Source organism: Dermacentor variabilis, chromosome 11 (assembly GCF_050947875.1).
Source record: "Dermacentor variabilis isolate Ectoservices chromosome 11, ASM5094787v1, whole genome shotgun sequence".
In the NCBI taxonomy this organism is placed as follows: domain Eukaryota; kingdom Metazoa; phylum Arthropoda; class Arachnida; order Ixodida; family Ixodidae; genus Dermacentor; species Dermacentor variabilis.
In genome coordinates this window covers 9212472-9218463 of record NC_134578.1, presented here as the reverse complement: position 1 = coordinate 9218463, position 5992 = coordinate 9212472, and the positions used below count along the sequence as shown (strand labels likewise).

At 43.7% G+C, this 5992-nt stretch overlaps 1 non-coding gene across 1 annotated transcript; it reads left to right on the top strand.

Annotated features, from left to right (window-relative positions):
* The first annotated feature begins 5521 nt into the window (after nt 1-5521).
* TRNAL-CAA (transfer RNA leucine (anticodon CAA)) lies at nt 5522-5594 on the top strand. The gene has a single exon. It is a non-coding gene; the product is annotated as a tRNA-Leu (tRNA).
* The last annotated feature ends 398 nt before the right edge of the window (nt 5595-5992 follow it).

Genomic DNA, 5992 nt, shown 5'->3' with positions numbered 1-5992 from the left:
TTCACAGCAGGATCGGAAGATTACGTGAGAGGATTAGCATATGATTAGAGATTCAGATTTATTGCAACAGAGTGCACAGTCGAAGTCGAACCCATGACACCTCTTACCCTGTGTCACATACTCTGCTCGTGTTTGCACTTCTCTATATTTTTCTTTTGCTTTTTCGCTGTAACTAATGTGGGCCTCAATAAGCTCGTAAGCTGTCCGCTTTGATTGTGAACGATAGAGAAACAAGCTTTATGAGCACAGTGGGGAGTCCGTCAGTTGCATCTTGCACATTAAGAAGTTCGTGTAAGCGACGTTGAGTCAGATGGGGTGTACAGGCATGATTTGTCTCGTCGTTTGAGGCCTCTCGGCATGCGAAAGTCACACGATGGACGGTAACAGCTTCACAGCAGGATTTTGTATATAGGGGTCCGTACTGGTGGCTTGCACCTCTCGTGAGGGATTGCTGGAGACGCCAAGCGTGAGAACCCCGGTCAAAATCAATCCGGAGTCCCACAATGCACGATGTGCCTCATAAGCAAATCGTGGTTTTTTTGGCACGTAAAACCCCTAGAATTGTTAAGTTGCAAAATGTTGCATGTTGTTTGACGAGAGTTTCATATTGTCAAAACTTACAGCGAAGTGTTGATGCCAGATCTGCATCGTCAATGGCATATATATATATATATATACATATATATATATATATATATATATATATATATATATATATATATATATATATATATATATATATATATATAATATGGACGAGAAGGAAGGAAACAGAGGGGTCCGATTGTTATTAGTCATATCCTAAGAAACCAACAAGGACACCAAAGACAGCATAGGGGAAATTAGTTGTACTTATTCATTGAAAAAAAAACAGAAATAAAGAATAATGGAAATGAAAGTGGACGAAAAAGCAACTGGGCGCGGGTTGGATACGAACCCACGTCTTCGCATAACGCGTGCGATGCTGTTACCAAAAGAGCTACCGCGGCTCCATTTTACCATCGCCTACGTGGGGTATCTATGTTTATCTACTAGAAGCCTTGGAGTGTTAGCCAGCGCCACCACTTACAAGCCTTGGCGGCAGTTGTGGAACATCCTTTCTGCCGCAGGCGTCACGTCTACGTAAACTTTCTGGGTAAAGCCAACTGGTCAACAAACTCGCACGTGCTACCTGAAGACATCAATGCCGCCGGATTAGAGACCCTCGCTATGTAATGAACGAGAAGAAAGGAAACAGAGGGGCCCAATTGTTATTAGTGATATCATAGGGAGTCAACAACAAGCAGACACCAAGGACAGCGTAGAAAGTGTGCGTATATATATACATATATATATATATATATATATATATATATATATATATATATATATATATATATATATATATATATATATATATTAAGGGTAACGAAGAAGGCCGCAAGTGAAAGAGAAACGGCAAGCAGAAGGATAGAATAGTCGTGCGTCAGGGGAATAGTTTGACACGGCAGGTTTGGGTGTGTCGTGTACCGCTTGAAACCTGTTAATGCTACCGGACTCCTGTTACAAGATATATATAAGTGAGCGCCTGGTTTCCAACTTTCCAATACGCCAGTTGTGAATATCACCCATTCTGTTTCCTTCCTGCCTGTCGCTGTAATTATTCTCTTTTTTATGTTCTTGCGTGGTTATAAATCTATAATGTTGAGTGCTTATTGGCTATGCTACTCCGTTCTCTCACGTTCTTTTTTTTTGGTCTGCGTACTGAACATTATTATCAGCAAAGACGATGTGTTTGTGCTTATCTAACCGTTATTAGTAATAAAAGAGCGTCAGCGATGATGCAACAAACAGATTATATAGACAACTTCTGGCGTTCGTCCCCACACTGCGAAACGTCGACCTGTAACGTACGCCATGAAGATTCCTGTTCTTTGAAGATTTTGTCAATCCTTTTATCATTCTGAATTAGCGATGCATAAATTTTTTAAGCTCTAATTCCCTGAATTTCGATTTATATTCGTTTAATAATATAGATAGCTGTTAGTGCATTTACTTTGTATAGAGGACAGGAAAGACAGGCAAAGCATGTGTTAGAAATATCTCCCTGCTGTTTCAAGCAAGTGTTTTGCATATGTGGTTCATTTCATAAGGACACCCCCTCCTGCTTACGCATGGAAAAGAAAGGGCAACAGTCTTCAATTCCTAACCCCTTATCCTGTTTTATGTTATTCTCTGAAATCAAACGCTAGGAATGCACCGCTTTTAAGGTTACTCCTTAAAGTTGGATTTAGTCCAAATATGAAGTTATATAAAATATGACGCTCCAAAGGAAGTTATATTCTCATGCTTCACATATTTATTTTCTTACCATTTGTTTCAGGAAAAGTGCCTGGGACTAACGCAAACGGAAGAGAGGACACGTTGCCACCGTAAGCACTATCACAAAATGCAAGATGCCGCCGACATCCCCCCCACCCTCTCCCTTTGTACTTTGGTACAGAGGCTCAGGGAGCTAAGCAGGAACAGATTAAGAAAAAGATGTGAAAGAGCGGAGATACAAAAAAATAATCGCTAGAGGAAGAGCAGCGCTCTTCTTTCTCCCCTTTTTCGTTTTAAGTCTTTCGCGCTGCCTTCCTCCTCATCCACAAGAAAGCGGGTTCTTTGGTAAGCAAAAATTACAGGGTGCGCAACCGTGTCGGTGCGCGAGCGTTCAGTGAAGCTGTAGCCTCTCCCCTCCGTTCTTCGTGCACCGTGCCTTCCGAGTCGGCTCTTCGCTTCCCGACCAAAGAAACCATTCGTCATCATCGTCGCCGCGCAGCTCTCGCCTCGTCTCGCCCGATCTCGTGTATCTCGCGAGATGCATTCTCTCCGTCTCCCCCCCCTCTCCCTCTCTTCTTCACGAACCCTGTAGAAAGCTCACTCTCGACCCCTCCTATAACGTCCTTTCTTTCTTTGTGGCAAATCGAAATTTGCAGTCGGTTTTTTCTACTTGTGCGTCGTATTTTGCAAGTTTCTTTCATTGTTTCTTTTCTGCAGAGATTTCAGCTACATACTTCCCCAAGATACAACCTTCGGTCTACTTTGCAGTGCTACGGGGGAGCTGCTGCAGTACCGGACTTTCGAATGCCTTTTCCATTTCGCCGTGCTCGCTTTAGCAGTCCTTGTTCTTTCACGCGTTTCATATCTCGCTCCGCTGCCTTCCCGCATCGCTCGTCTGTAATTTATGACCTTGGACGTCTTTAGTAGCAATTTTTGTTTGAAGAAGACACGCCCGACACCGTTCTTCATATAGCAGACATGCCGCTGCCAAAAAAAAAAAAACAGGAATAAGAATTTCATAATTTCCACAACAAAGGGAACCGAAATAACGTACTGCAATGTTTTTTTTTTTTTTGCCTTTGTAGGCGTGTTTTTGGAGCGTCGTAAACCAGCAGGAAAATGCATTAAGCAAATAAGAGAAGGCAAAACTGTGATTAGGCGACTGCTTCAGCGAGGGCATTGTAGATGAGCAACGAAAACTCGTACAGGCTTCAGGGCATACAGAGCTTGCCTTCACATACGTGTGCAAAGGCTACAAGCTCTTCTTCGATGCCGTAAGGGTCATCGCTGGCTTCATCAATTAAATATTTATTAATTGTTATTGCCCAATTGTTCCCACTCACGTACTACTGAAGTTTACAAGGTCGTTGACTGGTCCTGAAGAAAGGAATCAAGCAAGCGCTCTAGCCTAATCGAACTATTATTACGCCAGATGGAAGATTTCGGGCAAACCTGCTTCTTTCTTGATGCGAAATACCTGCACTAAGTACAAGTTTGTATTGTTGTTTGTTTGCTTTTGTCACATATGTCGACACAGTGACCAAATTCAGAGCTTTATTACTGAAACCTGATTGTGTTTTGTCACCCTGTGAAAGTAGCTAAGGTTCTTGTGTGCGTTTTCACTCTGAAAACGATGCACAGTTTTCCCCGTACCATTTGACTCGATTTTGAGAGTTCTCGTGCTGCTATCACAGTAAAAATCTCAATACACGTAGGGATAAGGATTTTCCCACGAGGCGAACAACCTCACACTGATGTGTTTACAAAACGGCAAAAGCGCCCTTAATCGTGATTTTGACGCTTAGTGATGCATTTTGTTTGACCCATGGTACATGGCTAACATCCTCAACCTTAAGGGCGTCAAAACTTTTACTGTGCATATGCGGAGCACGATTACTATATTTGTAGAATGGTTCAAAATTAAGCTTGTCGGTACATTCTTGGTCGTTCACCGCTGTTCCGAAGTTACAAACGATATTTGTGTTCAAATGTAGTGAAACGTACACCGCAATGGGTACGAGAACGCTCGAAAATTGAGTTGAGTATGGGACTAGCACTTGCTTGCGCAAAATGGACCCCTAGCACTCCTTTTCGTCTGATAGCTTCATACCAATTTAGCCTTTTCATCATTCACGTGATGTTTTATTTAGCACACTCATTGCCGTTTGAGAGGGGAGTGGTTATAATAAGTCACAAAAACAGTAAAGACGACGAAGAGATTGTGAAAGGAGGGATGAGATGGTGCATCGTCTATTAAAATAATGCATGAACCTGCACTGTATAAGTAGTTGTCATAATGTATTTTCGCTTCTTTGAGGTTTGTGTGCGTTCCTAATTTAATCACATGCCCCTCCAGAGAAAATTGGTATTGTCCTGTCTAGTGTCTGTCTCAACAGGAAGCTATTTCGCCTCCTCTGGACCATGTCACGTCTCAACACGGCCAGAGGCGTTAATTATACGCTTGCCACGAGGCGACCACCACCCATACATGAGCGCATATACTAAGAAGTCAACGCAGCGTTGACATTGGCTGCACACGGCCGCAAAAGGCATCCACCCCCACCACTACCTGACAGCCGAACTAATGAGGAAGAGGGCCAACATCAAATGCTACAGAAGCGCGGCGCCGACTTTGGATTCCCAGGTTGCGATCCCGTCTCATATTGCATACCAGCAGCGGTATATAGGAGTGCTGCCACGGCAGGAGTGCATCGGAGGTGGGAGTGCTGCGGAACGATGCGATATCATGGGCGTGGCATAGCAACCGATTCGACATCATCGCACGCGAAATGCGAAGGCTGTGGGTTCGGCTCCCACCTGTGGCATGTTGGTTTTTCATCCACTTTAATTTCCATTAATTTATCGCTTCTTTATTTTCATTTATTCAGCTCAAGTAATTTCCCCTATGTTGTCCTTGGTGTCAGTGTTTGTTGGTTTCTTATGATATGACTAATAAAAATCGGGCCCCTCGGTTAACCCCCTTTCTTCTCGTTGATTACATAACGAGGGTCTCGAATCCGGCAACATTGATGCCTTCAGGTAGCATATGTGGGTTTATTGACCAGTTGCCTTCACCCAACAAGATCACGTTCTCGTGACCCCTGCGGCAAAAAGGACGTTCCACGTCTGCCGCCAAGGTCTGTGAGTGGTGGCGCTGGCTAACACACCCAGTGTTCTACTAGGACACATAAATACCCAAGAAAGTGAATGGGAAAACGGCGCCGCAGTAGCTCAATTGGTAGAGCATCGCAAGCAAAATGCGAAGGTTGTGGGTTCGGTTCCCACCTGCGGCACGTTGGTTTTTCATTCACTTTAATTTCCATTAATTTATCGTTTCATTACTTCATTTATTAGCACAAGTAATTTCCCCGATGTTGTCCTTGTTGTCAGTGTTTGTTGGCTTCTTATGATCTTTCAGTGAAGGTCACATTATTGCCTGTAGTTTTTTTTTTGTATTTACTGCTGCCTTCAGCAGAAGTCGTTGCTGTCACCTATTTGGTCAGGCGGTTCACGACACGTGACTTCCCGGGAACTGCGCGGCACGCCATGTAGCATGTGCTCGATCCTCGCGTGTACCTGGATCGTGGGCACGAGGCCAGCAAGTGTTGCAGGTGGGAATTGCTGACGGTATTCGTCGTCGAAATAACTCAATCAGTCATCCAATAATGAAGCGTTACAGAAACACCAGGCG